Below are 19,213 nucleotides of genomic sequence, written 5' to 3' on the forward strand. Positions count from 1 at the left end.
TTGCTTTTTAGGAGGGAAAAAGTGAGTCTTCTAGAGCAAAAAATACGGTAAGTCTGTTGAGGCCACCTAGGGAGTCTCCTTCCATGTTATAAAGAGCTCAGGTGCCTATTTTTAAGTTTGTTGATAATTTGTACATGTATCTTTAAATATTGGGACTCAGGTGTAGGGATGGTTGGGCCTCTTGATTTTGGTATCTTTCAGTTTCTCTTTTTCCTAATCTTAAATTTTGTTCACCTTCTGCAGCAGTTTCCTCATTTTCGTTTTAAGAAATCCTCATGGACGTTTGCCACTGATTTAGTGTGAATTTCTTGTAATAAAAATATTTTTGCAGGCAGTTTAGACTAACACTGTATGCACATTTTACAAGCAATTTCCCTTCATGTAAAGCATAGAAAAACTAATATACGCATTTTTTTTGAAATGTTCATGTAAGCATTTCAATATGCGTTGTTTGGTTGGACAAGTGTGTTGTAAAATTCAGCAAGGTGCAAATTTCAAAGGACAGCTATGTTTCAGCTTTGCATATTGGTTCAAGAAGTATAAACTTGGTAGTTCCTCATTGGAGCACTAGCAAAATCAAACTGATCCCTCATCCCAACTCAGGAGGGAACTTAGCAGCTGCATTGGTGCCATCTAGCCAGATAAACAAAGCCAAACTTACTGTTCTCTCTCTAGACATATGTCCTGCAGGCGGAGTATTAGGTTGCTCTATGCTCCAACATAATAAAAGACACTACTGTAGATGTTAACAGTCTAGCATTTTATAGCTGAAGCTATAAAAACGGCTGCCTTTTGCTTTGATGGTTCAATCAGCTGACAGTGAACCCGTGTATACATTTTTTTTGTGATGCTGGCAGATGCCCTGCTCTCAGTCTGTTCGACTCACAAGGTCAGACCAAAAGCAGTATTTTAACAGCTCCTGCTTCCTTGCGTTCAATAAAATGACACCTATTTTCCACCTGAGAAATGGTCTAGTAGAGCGAGTGCCAGGGTTCAAGCAAACTGATTTAACTCACAAATAATACTAGGGTTGCCAACTTGTGATTTCAAAAATGCGAGGCCATTGGGTGGGGCCAAGGGGTCAGAGTAAGCAGAGCCCAGGAAGATTCTAGCATGTATGGGGCTGAGCCTGAGGGGTTTGGGGGGCTGCTGAATGCAGTCTGAAGGAATCTACTGGTATTTCAGTCCCAATATTTAACTGACTGATATTTAACTGGCTGGTCGCTGAAGAATTGATGCTTTTGAATTCTGGTGCTGGAGGAGACTCTTGAGAGTCCTATGAACTGCAAGAAGATCAAACCTATCCATTCTTAAGGAAATCAGCCCTGAGTGCTCACTGGAAGGACAGATCGTGAAGCTGAGGCTCCAATACTTTGGCCACCTCGTGCAAGAGAAGACTCCCTGGAAAAGACCCTGATGTAGGGAAAGATGGAGGGCACAAGGAGAAGGGGACGACAGAGGACGAGATGGTTGGACAGTGTTCTTGAAGCTACAAACATGAGTTTGACCAAACTGCGGGAGGCAGTGGAAGACAGGAGGGCCTGGCGTGCTCTGGTCCATGGGGTCACGAAGAGTCAGACACAACTAAACAACAACAACAATTTAACTGACAGAACATAAATTTACTGGTCAGCAAAATCTTAGATACCGCAAGACTCATTCTGAAATCCATAAGTTCGTGGCAAGTACTGCTTCACATCTATTTCCAGCAATAAATCTTATTTCTGTAATATTATATCCTGACCTAGGGATCTTACACACATCTCAAATACTCTAACATGATCTCTACCAAACCCAGCCACAGAGATATGTGCAAAGAGGTTTGGCTCTGACTGTGAGAACCTGCCCACAATGGGCCTCCCCATTGCTTAGCAAGAGCCTACCCTCACCCACATTCTTAATATTAAAAAAACAGGCTCTCCACTGCCCCGACTACCCGTGGTGGAGGTGGCAAAAACTAATTCCAAGCCAGGAGTCAAGCTCACCAGCATCCCTGTCTTAATGATGGTGTCCCCATCATTCAAGTACCATCATCAAGATGGGAATGCTGGCAAGTTTGGGCATGCCATGTGGAGTGCCACGCAGCACCCCTTGTTAAACTCTTCCTGCTCAAGCTCCCCACTAGAGCAGATGAGTGTGCCAGCCCTCAAAAGTCATTGAGGAAACATCTCCAAGCTATTAGTACACATCAAGGAGCTATGTTTAGTAGCTGTTCACAGGGCTGGCCTACCCATGAGACAGAGTGAAGCAGTTGCCTCAGGCAGCAAAAGCCTCCAATGTTTGCCACCCACTGCAAAGAGGCACCAGCATCAGAGCTGATTTCATGTGACATCTCGCTAGAAATCAGTGGCTGATGCCTGAGCCGCTTCTCCACCAGTGGCTGTGGATGGCAGGGAGGCAATGCCAGCGTGGGCAGTAGGGCAGAGCAGGGTGGCATTTCCTGTTTCTCACCAGGCAACAAAACAGGACACATTGTCTCAGCTATGCATTTTTTGATTGGTGCAGGGATGTGGAATCTGCAGTCCTCCAGGTGTTGCTGAGTTACAACTGCCATCATTTCCAGCCATTGGCCATGCTAGTTAGGGCTGATGGAAGTTGTCGGAGTCCAACAGCATCTGAAGGGTCTCATGTTCTTCATCCTTGAAGTACAGAAAAGTGTTGCCTTGCTTGAAGGCCATAAAAATGTTCAATCAAACTCATTCATTTGTGCTGTTTGTCCAAACTGACTGTGTCTCATTGGCTCCCGGCTCTTCTATTACCTAAGCACTGTTAAAGGTAAAGAGTCCAGTTAATTAACCTAAGCACTGTTAATTAGGTCCAGTCACGGCCGACTCTGGGGTTGCGGCGCTCATCTTGCTTTATTGGCCGAGGGAGCCGGCGTACAGCTTCTGGGTCATGTGGCCAGCATGACTAAGCCGCTTCTGGTGAACCAGAGCAGCACACAGAAACGCCGTTTACCTTCCCGCCAGAGTGGTACCTATTTATCTACTTGCACTGGCGTGCTTTCAAACTGCTAGGTTGGCAGGAGCAGGGACCGAGCAACGGGAGCTCACCCCGTTGCGGGGATTTGAACCGCTGACCTTCTGATCAGCAAGTCCTAGGCTCTGTGGTTTAACCCACAGCGCCACCCGTGACAATATGTAGCTTTCAGGTAAGACGGTTGCTTTTTAGAAAAGAGAGCTCATCATCACCTCCACATCACATCAGCACTACTTCCGCCCTTCTACTTGCGTCATCGGAGATTTTATTTTATTTTATTTTTAAGCAAGCTCACCATAAAAAGGAGGAGGAAACAGACATTTATCACATGCCAGATGTTCTTTTGAAAACCTGCCACATAAACACTACTAAATTTAGCTCATCTCAGGTTGCATATCAATTCTGTAAGCGATAGGAATTAACTAGGTCACCTGAGGGTTCTAGCTTTATTTATAGGAAGGCTCTTGCAAATAATTTCCGCAATGTGAATCATAACATGGGAAGGATAACCTTGGTCACTTCCAGGCAACCTGTTTTATTCATCCTGTGTGATGGCCTGGGATTCCAATTCAGAGGCTGAACCAGAGGAATCCCAGCCTGCACAGGAGTCCCCGCCTCCAGGGCCGGCTGAACTGGGACAAGGCCTAGATTCTGAGGAGCCTGCACCTGTGTCAGATCCTCAGGAGCAGGCACCAGGTGAAACCATTCTGGCCCCAGAGGTGCTTGAGGACTCAGTGTCTACAGGTGAGCCTCCCCCGGGGCCCAGTAACCCTTCGGCCTCTCCTGAACTGCAGAGGCTTAGGGCAGAGAGGCGAAGGGAACTGGTTTCTCCCAGGAGGAGTGCGCGCCTTAAGGCCAGGAGAGGCGGGGCTCCTGGGGGCCGGGACCGCCCCCGGCCTTAGAGAACATAAAGGTCAGTCAGCCCGGTCCCGGGTTGCGGGAGCAACGTCGTCATTGAAGAGCTGTTTCGGCCAGCATGCAGTCCTGTTCCTCTGGTGTTCCTGTTCCTATCCCGGCTTCCTGCTTCCGACCTTCTAGCGTTCCTGTTCCCGCCCGGCTCCCAGCTTTGGACCTTCCAGTGTTCCTGTTCCCTGCCCGGCCTCCTGCTTCTGACCTTCCAGCGTTCTTGTTCCCCGCCTGGCTACATGCTTCTGATCTCCGTGAGTTCCTGTCCCCGCCCGGCACCCTGTTTCGGACCTCGCCTCACATCTTGTGAACTCTGACTACGGTAGCAGTACCTTCCCCCCGGGACCAGCACATCCTGATTTGTTTGCACAAAGTTTGTGGGGAGGTTAGGCAACAGATGCTGTTTATTGAGCACTGATTCTGATTTGGTTGTGGGGAAGTGCGATGACCTTGTGCCATGCAGCGATCTCACACTTTTCGTTACATTTCCCCATCATTTTCCTTCTTGCAAAAAAATCTGATTGGGGAGAGAAGCAGGACTGTTGAGCAACAGTATCACATCAACTTTAATTGTGCAACCTGTGATGGCCTGGGAATCCGATTCAGAAGCTGAACCTGAGGAGTCCCAGCCTGCACAGGAGTCCCCGCCTCCAGGGCCGGCTGAGCTGGGGCAGGGGCTTGAATCTGAAGGACCTGCACCTGTGCCGGATCCTCACGAGCAGACACCAGCTGAATTCACTCTGGCTCCGGAGCTGATTGAGGACCCATTGCCTGCAGGTGCTCCTCTCCCAGCCCTGTCAGGGGAAGGTGAAGCTGCCTCTGGGTCCAGTAACTCTCCAGCCTCTCCTGAGCTGCAGAGGCTCAGGGCAGAGAGGCGGAGGGAACTAAGTGCTCTCAGGAGGAGTGCTCGCCTTAAGACCAGGAGAGGCGGGTCACCTGTGGGCCGGGACCGCCTCTGGCCTCAGAGGAGATAAAGGCCAGTCAGCCCAGTCCCAGGTTGCGGGAGCAACGACATTGGAAACCTGTTTCTGCCAGCACCCAGACCTGTTCTTCCGGAGTTCCCGATCACGCCCGGCTTCTTGCTTTGGACCCCGCTTCGCCCTTGGTGGACAGTCTCCAGACCCTCGACCCAGGAGCGGACTCTGACCATGCCTCATGGTACCCCCCCCCCCAGGTCCAGCACACAACCTGAATTTGCTGGTATGTGATTGAATCCCACCCATAGGCACCAACTGTATAAGACTGAGGTGTCTCTCACTGGGCTCTTCACAGCTGTGGCAGGCCTTACAGTGTGATTCACAATGTGCATGACATCGCACACACATTATCCCCCAATGTTGGGTGGAACTCGGGCCCCACCTGAGCATAGTAGGAGACATGCCAGCATAGATCCCCCATCTTGGCTCAGTTGTGCCCAGCCAGCCTGTGTGTGGGGAGCCTGCAAGTTGTGTGACATGGGCGTGCTAGTGTGCTCCTCATGCATATGTTTACCTACTTTCTGTGTCATGCTATTGTTGTGTGAGGCTGTGCAACTGCCAGAGAGTGTGTGGTGTGGATGCTTGTGGCATGGGCCGGTTAGCTGCTGCAGTGAGCACTGCAGCGGACACCACAAGCGCTCTGCGTTACGTATTCAGTTGTCTGTGTTTGCCTGAGCATGAGTCTGAAGTAAGGATTCTGAGTCCTTGGGTTCTAAATCAATACATGAAATCCAATCACAGAACACTTCAGGATTTGGGCTAATGCCATTGGCCCTTAAACTCTGAATTATGATTTGCAGCTTGGGAATTTAGACAACCAATCATGTTGAGAGCGGGCGTGGCCCAGGCCTTCAGAAATGTATACTGTATAAGCAGTTGCTTTGCCCCTGTTGTTCAGTTCTGTTAGTTCAATAAAGTTTATTGTTGTTATCATGGTGTCTTGCTGCGTAAGAGCCCACATTCTTTTCACTCTGTCCCCTGTTTATTTGCATTCATGTTTATTTGCATTGGAGACTTTGAGGCACCTCCCATAAGCTCTCTCAGAGCAACTTCAGTTTGTAGATACCCAATAAGGGCCTTTACGAACTTTCCCCTGCATGTGAACAGGTGGACCTCATTTCTATGGAAATGCTGGCTGAGCTGTTTTTTTCTTTATTTCTTTTCTCTCTGCAGAGCTGAGGCTAGGTCAGCTTCCCAGGGGCTCCTGCACACAGTTTGGATCTGGCATAATTTCTACCAGATTACTCTTAAAGGTAAAGGGACCCCTGACCATTAGGTCCAGTCGTGACCGACTCTGGGGTTGCGGTGCTCATCTCGCTTTATTGGCCGAGGGAGCCGGCATACAGCTTCCGGGTCATGTGGCCAGCATGACTAAGCCACTTCTGGCGAACCAGAGCAGCGCACAGAAATGGCGTTTACCTTCCCGCCGGAGTGGTACCTATTTATCTACTTGCACTTTGACATGCTTTCGAACTGCTAGGTTGGCAGGAGCAGGGACCAAGCAACAGGAGCTCACCCCGTTGCAGGGATTTGAACCGCCGACCTTCTGATCTGCAAATCCTAGGCTCTGTGGTTTAACCCACAGCGCCACCTGCATAGTTTACTCATAAGGTGATGTAATTTACGCTGTATTGCCATATTTAGGATTGCCTCCTTATTTATTCAGTGGAAGAGCAAAATATTATGAGTGGAAGTTCAAAGCAGATACAACGCTTCCCTGAAAATCACTCAAAATGACAATTTTGCCAATATATTATGGGCCTGCAAATAAATAAATAAAATACAACAGATTATGGGAAATTAATGAACCATTTAAAAAGCTTTAGCGCTCCCTCCTTTCTCCTCTCTCCCTCTCTCCCTGCAGCTGATAATAAAGAGGGCAATGAAGGGTGGGAATGCGCTTTGCACTATAATTTTAAAAACAATTATCCATGGGCACTAGCCAGAGATTAGGAAACTAATTTCCCTTTATTAGAGACTCTTCCTTTCCTCATTAAAGTGTTACAGCACAAAGAGAAGAAGCAGGTATTGACAAATGAAAGACTGAAGTAAGACCAGGGTGAACTGTAGAAGTTTTTTTGGGGGGGGGGGCAAGCCCAGATCAAGAGGGTGAGGAGCAGGTGGGGCCATGTGTCCCCGGTGGCAGGATAAGTGGGTGGCAAAAACCACCCTGTCCTGATGATGTCCCCTACCTCTGCTGCCACCACCCAGAAACATCTCTCTCCCCTTCATGTCTGCTGCTGCCACCATCATGAAAAAGAAATCTGCGCAGCCTTCTTTCTCTTGTTCCACTCTATGAAGTCTTATTATGTGGCACAACAGGCTGTAAGTAACCTCTGAGAAGTTCAGATCACCCTGCCAACAAAGGTCCGTATAGTTAAAGCTATGGTTTTCCCAGTAGTGATGTATGGAAGCGAGAGCTGGACCATCAAGAAGGCTGATCGCCAAAGAATTGATGCTTTTGAATTATGGTGCTGGAGGAGACTCTTGAGAGTCCCATGGACTGCAAGAAGAACAAACCTATCCATTCTTCAGGAAATCAGCCCTGAGTGCTCACTGGAAGGACAGATCGTGAAGCTGAGGCTCCAGTACTTTGGCCACCTCATGAGAAGAGAAGACTCCCTGGAAAAGACCCTGATGTTGGGAAAGATGGAGGGCATAAGGAGAAGGGGACGACAGAGGACAAGATGGTGGGACAGTGTTCTTGAAGCTACCAGCATGAGTTTGACCAAACTGCGGGAGGCAGTGGAAGACAGGAGTGCCTGGCGTCCTCTGGTCCAGGGGGTCACGAAGAGTCGGACACGACTAAACGACTGAACAACAACAACAACTGACTACAGTCTTGGGGAAAGACTGTTAAAGTGGTATAAGAATGCTTTAGCTGTGTGGTATAAATGTGCCCCCACTCTCTCCTCTTCAGATCTTCATTGCATCATAGCAGTACCTGCAGCTAGTTCGCACCTCATGGTGTCACCAAATCTATTTCATTTGCATGTAGATATGGATTCCAGCTGCACGACTTGTCTTTCTACAAGGTTCTACCAGCGTGGAGCTAGCAAGATTGCTCTGATTCAAAGAGCAGCCTAGGTCTGATGAATTGGACAACCTGGTTGTATGGAACACATTTTCATACACAGTCTCATTTTAAAATGTATATATATATTAGGGTGGCTCTCGTCACCAAAAGGAGCAAGTTGTCTGCCTTGTCTGAAGAAGCATTCTGATACCTGGGTTGTGGAAAGTTTCCCTAGAGGGGAACAGCTTCACAGGACAATTCTGTGAAAGTTCCCTCTAGATGTTTGGCAAACCTCTCCTGGAAAGACTAATGTTTGATGCAACCTGTCTGTGAAAATTAATGAGCAAACGCTTAGATTTTATTTCATCAGAACTGAGAGAAGATGGTGTCTGCCACAAGAGAAGGACTATTGGATTGATTCGGCATAAACGCCAGCGTGTGAGGACATACTGCTACTAATATTCTTACCAGCTGCAAAAAAAAAAAAGGAGTCACACACATTTCACACAGAAGTATATTATTGTTCACTCCAAACTCGCCTGTGGAAATAACTCAGAGGATGTGAAAGAAAGAAGGATAACAACAGGAGGACTCAAAAAAGGAACTTTGGGGAAGTCAAGGCAGTAGAAACATAAGATGATTGGACCCCACTGAACTTGAAGCATGGGAAGCCCCAACAAAAATTTATAATTCGGCAAAATATTTGGACTTTATGATATGTATTTGTATTATGTGGAATATTTAATGTGATTTGATTGGATGGTTAAAATGGAAAACTTAATAAAAATTATTATTCTTTGTTTAAAAAGTTCCCTCTAGATACATAACCAAAATGTATTTTAGGCTGTACTCTCCATGAACAAAATAGAGTTTGGCGGTGTCTGTGTGTCTGTGGAAATAAAGCACCATCTGAACCCTGCTATTTTCCAGCGTGCTGTTCCTAACAGGAAGCATACTTTAGAAATCCATCATGTTTTTAATTAAGGATTATTTTATTTTTTAAAGGTGGGGCATTATTTTCTTTTGAGTGTAATGCTATCGTGCTGATCGTGTAATTCCTAGAACAAAGCTGAGCCGTGTGGCGGCTCTGAGGCAAACCTACAAAGATAACAGAACTCGCATTTCACAGAGAAACCTCCCAGGGTAACTGCTCAGATTAAAAAATTAAAAATAAAATAAAATTAACTGTTTACTGAATGGATAAGCTTGCCTCGTGCTGTGGCAGCCCATTGATCTGGCTGGTGTTGGCTCTCCGTGGTCTCAGGCAGAGGCAGTTATTTGACTGGTTACCTGAAATTACAGTGGTACCTCAGGTTAAGTACTTAATTCATTCCGGAGGTCCGTTCTTAACTTGAAACTGTTCTTAACCTGAAGCACCACTTTAGCTAATGGGGCCTCCTACTGCCGCCGCGTCGCCGGAGCACGATTTCTGTTCTCATCCTGAAACAAAGTTATTGACCCGAGGTAATATTTCTGGGGTAGTGGAGTCTGTAACCTGAAGCGTATGTAACCTGAAGCGTATGTAACCCGAGGTACCACTGTATTTAACAGGACAGGCAAGGGATTGAACTGGAGTCATTAAGGTGTTGTTTCTACTCATCAGCAGGGTTACCTTGTATAGAAGAAAAAGGACAGGTCCAATTAACATGCAGTTACAATTAACAGATGAATCAGAAAAATGTTTAGATTGCAAAATACTGGCCAAAGGCAATTAAGGTGGCCACGTGTTCCACTTTACAGAGAAGAGTCCTCTGTTTGAAGTGATGTCAAAGGACAGCCCTCTGTTCTCAGGGTGGGAGGTGGGAATTAGTCTGTGGGTCATACTCCTTTCTGGGCAACCTTCAGGGTAGGGGCACAAGCCAATTACGGTCATGGTCAGAGGGAAAAAGCAGACATGTAAATTTGACCTCTGTACAATTTCATGGATCACTGCAGATGGTGAAAGCAGTCATGAAATTAAAAGACGCCTGCTCCTTGGGAGAAAGGCGATGGCAAACCTAGACAGCATCTTAAAAAGCAGAGACATCACCTTGCCAACAAAGGTCCGTATAGTTAAAGCCATGGTTTTCCCAGTAGTGATGTATGGAAGTGAGAGCTGGACCATAAAGAAGGCTGATCGCCGAAGAATTGATGCTTTTGAATTATGGTGCTGGAGGAGACTCTTGAGAGTCCCATGGACTGCAAGAAGAACAAACCTATCCATTCTTCAGGAAATCAGCCCTGAGTGCTCACTGGAAGGACAGATCGTGAAGCTGAGGCTCCAATACTTTGGCCACCTCATGAGAAGAGAAGACTCCCTGGAAAAGACCCTGATGTTGGGAAAGATGGAGGGCATAAGGAGAAGGGGACGACAGAGGACAAGATGGTGGGACAGTGTTCTCGAAGCTACAAACATGAGTCTGACCAAACTGCGGGAGGCAGTGGAAGACAGGAGTGCCTGGCGTGCTCTGGCCCAGGGGGTCACGAAGAGTCGGACACGACTAAACGACTAAACAACAACAATAATTTCATAAGATACAAAACTGATCTTCCAGAGATCATAGAATCATAGAATTGTAGAGTTGGAAGGGACCTTGGGGATCATCTAGCCCACACACACACACACACACACCTGCAATGCACAAATATGCAGGTGTCCCTTACGGGGATTGAATCTGCAACCATGGCATTACCAGCACCAAGCTCTAACCAGCTGAGCTATCCTGTCAAGGGTAAACTCTACTGCAGTGGCTGGGAATTGCATTACACACAAAAAAGTGTTCTGTAGGCACCTAAACTTTCTCACACTGAGTGCCTGTGATTTCGGCTGGTAAGTGATTCCAGAGAGCTGGAGCTGCAACACTAAAAGCCCAGTTTCTAGTACAGACTGAGCACACCTCTAGGGCATATGGTGCCCCATCTGAGGAGTACAGTTGCAAGGCAGGGATATAGAAGGGAAGGCTATTGTGGGATTGGCTCAACACTTTAGAAGCAGTTAAACATTCACATTTGTGCAACTGCAGTCCCCTTCATCTTAAAGGAACTATACAAATGAAAACCATAGAATTTCTCTGTTACCGTGCCACGGCGTTGCCTTTTGATTAACATGCTTTGTACACATGGGTGTGAAAAGCATGTGGGAAAATTAAGGCAGGAAAGGTGGCAAGACTTCTTAAGGAACTATCTTAAAACATCTTCTTTTGACTCTGGAGCAAGCATGCTTGTTGAAACACCCTCTGCCAAGGAATCTCTTTGATTTGCCTTTGGTTTCTTCGATCTTTGATGGATTGCGACTTACACCAGTCAGCGTTCGGTAATGTAATACAACCACGAGATTCCCTGTAGGCCAGGCCTGTGTGCACCAGAGTCATTTTTCAAGGCAAAAACAATGCAGGGGGATGGAGATGCAGGAAATGACGGTGCAAGGGAATCTATCTGCTGTTTATCTTATAGGCTAGGGTTGGTTCGTCTGCCTTAAAACTACCATTGGAAAGGTAGCTTACATTACAGATTATGGACTAAGAAATGAACCAATTTGGTATAAAATAAAAGAAATCATGAAAGAAAGAAGAAAGTGCTCACTGGAAGGACAGATCCTGAAGCTGAGGCTCTAAGACTTTGGCCACCTCATGAGAAGAGAAGACTCCCTGGAAAAGACCCTGATGTTGGGAAAGATTGAAGGACACAAGGAGAAGGGGACGACAGAGGACGAGATGGTGGGACAGTGTTCTCGAAGCTACCAGCATGAGTTTGACCAAACTGCGGGAGGCAGTGGAAGACAGAAGTGCCTGGTGTGCTCTGGTCCAGGGCGTCACGAAGAGTCGGACACGACTAAACAACAACAACAAAAGAAATCATACCGGAGAAAACAAATATTTTCACCCATTGGTTATTTGAAATGAGTTAGAGTTGTGTCACCCTTTACCCTACTTTGAGAAACATCAGTGATTATATCAACCTTCATTTGAGCATCCTACAACTGGTTTGTTTCATCTTCCCAACTCTCTATATTTTGGACTTGGATTTCACTTTAGTAGCAGCACTCCTTGAGAAATTACACTAATTTTCACCAGCAGTCCTTTTGATTTAACTGTAAAATTCCTATGGGTTTTTGCATGAGCAGAACCTTCAACATTTCCTCAAATTTACCTTGGGGAGAAATTTGGTGGCAGCCCAAAAACAGTTGTATTATTGCATTCTTTACTTTGTGCTATTAAAAAAAATATCTTGCATATATGACTGACTATGGTCTTGTAGGTCCACCTGTCCTTATGGTTCCCATGTGTCAAACTTTCTTAATACTGCAAGTTTAAATGTTGTCTAGTTTAAATAAAAAAGGGGGGGAAACACACATTTTTTGCATTAAATTGTCTAGTTCATACGTATAGATGCAAATCTGGAAATAATCCCTATAATTTAAACAGAAATGTAACCCTTCTCCCCGTAAGGGGAAAGACTAGCCTTGCAACATCTATACCTGCTCAGTTTGCTGCCCATGTGCTGCTGTAGAAGAGCAATTTAAAGTGCCTTTGTTCTCCCTTTCTTATGATGCTTTTGAGTCCAGGTCTGGACTCAGAAGTCCTTCAAAGAGAGGACTATTTCAAAACAGAGGACTATGCTTTGACAGTTCTTCAAAGCAGAAATGTGGCTCCCTTACCAAAGCAACAATGCATTCCTTTTTCTAGCCAAAGTCCTTTCTAAACAACTGAGCTTTGTATAAAAACCTGAAAGCTAAAGCTAGGAGGAAGCTAAGAATCTTAGAATGTTAGAACTGTATAGCTGGAAGGGATCACGAGGGCCATCTAGTCCAATTCCCCTGCAATGCAGGAATCTTTTGCCCAACGTGGTCCTCGAACTCATGACTCTTTAAGTCTCATGCTCTACCTATGGGACCGCCTCTCCTGATATGCCCCGCGGAGGACCTTAAGGTATAACAACACTTTGGACGTCCCGAGCCTCAAGGAGGTTAGATTGGTTTCAACCAGGGCCAGGGCCTTTTCAGCACTGGCCCCGACGTGGTGGAACGCTCTGTCACAAGAGACTAGGGCCCTTATTGGACTTGACAACTTTCCGCAGGGCCTGCAAAACAGAGCTGTTCCGCCTGGCCTTTGGTTTGGACTTGGTCTGACCCTTATTTTTCCCTCCCGTTATGGTCTTGATTTATCAGCTACTTTAAAATGAGGCTGCATTTTAAATTGCATTTTAACCTGTATTTTAAATTGGGTTTACCCCCCCCCCACTCTTTCCTCCCTATTATGTTTTTACTGTGATTTTATTGGTGTTAGCCGCCCTGAACTCAGCTCTGGCCGGGGAGGGCGGGGTATAGATATTATTATTATTATTATTATTATTATTATTATTATTATTACCAGCTGAGCTGGCATCTTGAAGGAGGTTGTCCTATGGAAACAGCTCAACCACACAGAAAGCCTTCTTTTGTGCAATACAGATGACGGCTATACTTCCCGAATGGAGGGGTCTTGGAGCAGGTAAGGTGAGCATACTAGTAAAGGGAGAGGTCTATGGTATGCTTGCTCTACGGGATGAAAGGCTTCAAAAGGTAAAACCTAGTATTTTGAAACGGGTCCAAAAGCTTGTCACAGCCTATGCAATTGGTTTGGAACAGGCTGAAGAGGTTCTCATCTGCACCCACCAACAAGTAGGTAGTTATGGTTAACGGTTACCCAAATGCAGTGTGGGTCATGGTATCCTGCATTAAACAAAAGCACACCTGCCTGTTGCATTGACTTTATCGTGAATCATGGCTAATGAAAGCTCTATAAAAGGTGAAAGCGAACCACCGAACGTTTTCCCTTCAGGAGTGAGAATAAATATGCCCATTGCAATCTGCACTGATAGTGCAATCAGACGTCTCTCACCACCACCACTCCCACCAGACACATCTTCCTGCCCCCTGCTTTCTAAAGAAAGACATTGATGATGATAATTGGCTAGGTTCTTATGCATCTTCAAAATAAAATGCATTTTGTTGCTGACGAGGGTTGCTAAATAGCAAGACCCCGCAGAGATCAGTATCCATTATGTTAGATTCGAACCTCTCTTCTAAAACATTGGCAACCAATGATTATTCTGATCCCTTTCATCTGGATGTCTACAGATAATGTGCCCGTGAAGATTTCAGAATGGAAAAGTGATGAGAGAAAAACTCAGCCTCTCAGGATTAATCATCTAACATGCTAATTGAGGATAGAAAACTTGGTGGCTCTACCATTAGACAGAGTGAGGCAGCCACTTCAGGCGGTGGGTGGGGCAGCAAGGTGGAGTGGTAGTAAGATGTTGGAGGACCAATCTGTGTGCTCCACACAGTCTGCCCTTAGTTACAATGGAGGGTCCTGTCCAATGATCAGTGTGGAAGTTAAAGCCAGCTACCAATCAAGTTCATTTCTGTACGTCATGGAAGGGTGCCATTTTGTCCTTTGTCTCAAGTGGCAAAATGTCTTGGGCCAGCCCTGAGACAACAAGTATCCACCTGAAAGTGGCTGAGTGCCATGTTCAGTCAGCTTTCGAATTAGCAGCCCCTTGGCCCCAGCAAGGGTGAATAGGATGTTTTCTACATAATGATTTAAACGTTGGACAGACAGGACACCCTATGCAGAACTGGTTCATATGTGGCGGGCAAGTTGACAGGTGCAAAAATATTGGGGATAAATTAAACTGGCCACTTCTCAATTCCGCATTGATATTGTTCAATGCAATTGAAGAAAATAGTCCCAATATTTTGAAATCCCATTTGTCAGCTAATCAATACCTGCAGAATGCTTTGGGACTTGCTATTGGGGAAACCCAACTTTGCCAATGATCTGAGTGTAGTTATTGAAATCTCTGAAACCGGCAGAAATGGACATGCTGATGCCATCTATAGAAGATATGGATCTGACTTTATTAATTAATGAACCTTTCATTATTTACTGGAAGGTCCATTACGACCCTACAAGCCTGGAGAGAAATTTGTTCCTATGTTGCATCTGCTTGGTTTCTTATTTTTAACAATGAAAAGGAAAGTTGCTACTCGGAATTGCAATGCTGTTGAGTGTTGACATGGTCGTCATGACAATGCAGTTTCAAATGGAACCAACTCTTTGTGATGGAGGCTGCAACATTCTAATGTTGCTCTTTTACTGTCTGGGATTAGACTGTTGGCAGAAGCATTTTGGGTCACTCCTGATGGTGGATCCTGCTGGTGCCAACTATCGCCCTTGTTTGCTTGTGACTGAATCAACACTACTGTCACAGTAGCTAAGAAAGAGTTCAGAGTAAGTGTTGATCACCAAGCCACACACAGGGTGCTTGTTTTAAGTGGGGAGGAATAGACCAGTGGAGTTTAATGTTTGTTGGTTTAGGCTTTGAGGCTCTTAGTTCATCCTGGCCCCTTTGGTATGGCCCAGGTGAGGAGCGATAACTTCCCCTGGTCCCTCTCTCCCCATGACCTTAAATGGATTTCTGCTCTTCCATCTCCTTTGCAGCATGTTGAAAAGGAACGTCCATTCTTCCGCATTTTGGCATTGATGGAAAATTCTACATTTTATTCATTTTCATCTGTAGAAATAATTTTATGGTGCCTTTTAAGGCATAGCCTTCCCAAAGTGGCTCACACAAGATGAGCATAAACTATAAAAAATAACAAAATTAAGAACAGTCCCTATGGATAGCCTTAGCCTCCACATATATTTATTCCCCTTTTAAACCACCCAACTTGGCAAACACCACTCCATCTTGTGACAGTGAATTCTACAGTTTAACCCATTTAACGGTTTAATTCTGCAGCTTACTCAGGGCCAGCCCAAGACACTGTGGCACCGGAGGTGAACCCCAAAATGGCTCCCATCCCCCCTGACTGACAAGGAAGAGTAAGTGAAGATCTACATCAGTAATATGGGGGAAATAAAGATCTACATCTGGATTGGTTACCCCTGTGGATTCTGCCACCTGAGGAGGTCGCCTCACCTTGCCTCATGAGTGAGCTGGCCCTGTATACACCATGGGATGAAGCATTTCCTGATTTCCCCAGCATTCAGGTTCAGCAGATGATCCTAGGTCCTAGTACAGTTTTGAGAAAGAAACTTCTCCTTATCCACTTCCTTCATACCAAGCACAATCCAATTCATTCACATCTATCATGTCACAATGATATTTCCCTTTCTCCTAAACTAAAAAGCCCAAAACACTGTAATGTTTCCTTACAGGGGAGCTTCTCCAGCCCCTTAATCATTTTAACTGCCCCTTTTCAAGCTCGACAATCTCTTTTTTTCAAGCCAGGCAGCCAGAACTGGACACAGCACTCCAAGTGCAGTCACATTTCTATAAAAGCATCATGATATTGGAAGTTTTCTGTTCCATCTGTTTCCAAATGACCCCCAATATGAAATCCACCTCCCTTCCCACAGCTACTCAAGTAGTTTGAACTGAATGTAGTCAGTGCCTACACCATAAAATCATTTCCCAACAAATATTTCGGGTGACTTATTAAGTGAGTATTGATGTAAAGAGAGTGATTTGAGAAGTGCAAATACCGTGCTAACGAAAAAGGACCAGAGACAGGCAATCACAGTTAAAAAAAATCCTTCCAATCATACATTTTAAAATTTATATTCTCTACAGAGAGCAAGTGATTGGGTCAAGAAGACAGCTCCCTCTCACTAACCAGAAATAAGGGAGCAGCACCCCAGGCCATAATTAAAACTTCAAATTAGAGAATGATAATTCATTAATGGTATTGTAAAAGAGAACATGAATACAACAATGGTCTTAAAGTATGCTGGGCTCACCTGCTGTAAAAGAAATGGGGTCAGGCAATAAAATGCATTAGTATACTCCTTTAACTATATACCATTAAAGAGCTGAGACTGATTTAGATCACAGAAAGGTTTTTTATCCTGTAATGTATTTTACTGCAAAGCAACGGTTGCGTTCCACTAAGTATGATTTAATACAGCCCTCAAAAAAAATCAATATAAAGCCTTTGTTCATACACATCTCGGGCTGTTACCTCTTATGCGTGTCAGGTAATCAAGCATAGAATCGCAGGCAGGAGGGCTTTAGGTAAGCATCCACGCTTACTTTATTTGAAATATTTATATACCACCCTTCAGTGGTACTGGTTCCAGGAGAGCTCACACAATTAGAGTATCAAAACAATAAAAGAGAGTTTGGACAGGCATGAAGTCCAATGGTCAGAAAGACACTTGCACATGTACGAGAATTCTAGGAGATTCAAATATTGCCCAGTAACTGAACAGACCTAACTGTAATTAAATATCCCTGGAAAGAATTAGCAAATTAATTGAGCGATGAGGGGAAGGATAGAACAGACCAGCCAAAGTTGTACCATGCCACTGCTTGAATTATGCCTTTTATCATATCTTTTAAAGGGGGAAAGTATCCCTTTAGGTGGGACACAGGTGGCGCTGTGGGTTAAAGCCTCAGCACCTAGGACTTGCCGATCGAAAGGTCGGCGGTTCGAATCCCTGCGGCGGGGTGCGCTCCCGCTGCTCGGTCCCAGCGCCTGCCAACCTAGCAGTTCGAAAGCACCTCCGGGTGCAAGTAGATAAATAGGGACCGCTTACCAGCGGGAAGGTAAACGGCGTTTCCGTGTGCGGCTCTGGCTCGCCAGAGCAGCGATGTCACGCTGGCCATGTGACCCGGAAGTGTCTCCGGACAGCGCTGGCCCCTGGCCTCTTGAGTGAGATGGGCGCACAACCCCAGAGTCTGTCAAGACTGGCTCGTACGGGCAGGAGTACCTTTACCTTTATCCCTTTAGGTTGCGATGAAGAAGAAAAAGCAAAGCCAGTTGCAAGCTGCCTTGTTTGATGCCTCTGCAAACAATTAATTATCACAGCCAAGTACATAAAACTACAGATTTGTATTAATTTTTTAATCGGTGACTTTATTTATTTATTTTGGTAAAACTCTCTGATTGTGTTACATCACTCCAGAAGTGTTCAGTTTCTGAAGAAGTCCAGTAATAATACGTAGTTTACGTATGGTACAAGACAGAGAACAACTCTTGCAACCACTGATGTCACTGACACGTATTACACCAAGTTGTAAAATACATGATGGGGTGGAAACGACCCTTGTATCAGTGGCTTGGACATTGCAATGCTGGAAAAGATTACATTTCCCTGCAGCTTAGATGTTGGACTGGGGAAGAAAGTTTTGATTCCATGGAATGACAGAGGGCTAAGTGGTTTTTTTTTTGTTTGTCTTGTCTTCTGTCTATGAAAGTTCACAGCACAGTAAAATATGCTCTTAAGATCCTTGAGAACTGATAGATTTGCTGCCAAAGGTATTTGGAATGTGCAAAATGAAACTGTTTATAAAGGCAGTTAAAAATATAGTGCTGCAAATTTGTTAATCATGGTTGTGCAGATGGAGCGCAATACTGAAGACTTGCAGACCTGTACAAACATCTGGGGAAGTTTGGTTCAGAAAATGAACAGTAGTCTACTGCCACCAGCTGGTCTGTATGTAAAAAATGCTGGTAAAATACTTCCTTCGAGGAATAAAATAAGCACAGCAACGTTCAGAGAAAAGTGATCCACACCACTAAAACTTATTTTTCCATTAGGCTGTTGTTGTTGTTTAGTCGTTTAGTCGTGTCCGACCCTTCGTGACCCCATGGACCAGAGCACGCCAGCTAGGCGTGCCATTAGGCTAGGATGTATAAAATACTACCTTGCTTTCTCCATGTTTGTTGTGAGATTTCTGGATGATCCAAGGAAGCTAAATCCAACTACTTGTGCTTTTAAATAGTTAATCGAAATTATGCAAATCCCAGTTTTCTCCCTTTGGAAAAAAATGCTCATTTTCAGAGCTGCTCAGCTGCTGTTTGTCCATTTTACACACACACACACTTTATGGAAAGCATTCAGTTTTACCAGAGCAATGAGCAGGGGCGAGTAAGAGCAACAGCCAAAGGCATTAGAGAAACTGACAACGAGTTTGACAATTGCAACATATTACAGGGCAAGCGGGCGGTTAGGGAAATTTGCAGTGCTGAAAACTAGTTTTCGTCACCACACTTCTTTAGAGGGAGGGGTCAGACCAAAAAATAAAATGCAACACTAGATTTGATCATAAGTTGCAGTTATTTCAGTGCTTAAAAACATCCTAGGGATAAGTCTTCATAAATATCCAGCCACTTGACAAACTAATCAAAGCAGCTGTGGGCGTCTTTGCTGCTCCTACACTTAGGAAGAAATCCCGCAAAATTTACCCAGGCTTGTTTAGTCAGCAATCAGTTAGAAATACGATCCACGTAGGATTAAGCGCTTTAAACATATTTTACTTTCTTTCTCCTACTGAAATAAGAAGCAACCTTTCACGGCCATTAACT

At 45.1% G+C, this 19,213-nt stretch overlaps 1 protein-coding gene and 1 long non-coding RNA gene across 2 annotated transcripts in view; one reads left to right on the top strand and one right to left on the bottom strand.

Annotated features, from left to right (window-relative positions):
• LOC310835379 overlaps window positions 1-19,213 on the bottom strand; it is a 39,390-nt gene that overhangs the window by 17,234 nt on the left and 2,943 nt on the right. The window lies entirely within an intron of this gene.
• The window catches only part of MELK (maternal embryonic leucine zipper kinase), a 34,815-nt gene continuing 30,647 nt past the window's right edge, over window positions 15,046-19,213 (top strand). Inside the window, exon 1 of the mRNA XM_083718883.1 lies at window positions 15,046-15,131. The gene's annotated coding sequence lies outside the window, so the exon portion shown is untranslated. The remainder of the gene's footprint in view (window positions 15,132-19,213) is intronic.

The sequence above is a fragment of the Podarcis gaigeae genome, assembly GCF_964106915.1.
Source record: "Podarcis gaigeae genome assembly, chromosome: 17".
Taxonomy (NCBI): domain Eukaryota; kingdom Metazoa; phylum Chordata; class Lepidosauria; order Squamata; family Lacertidae; genus Podarcis; species Podarcis gaigeae.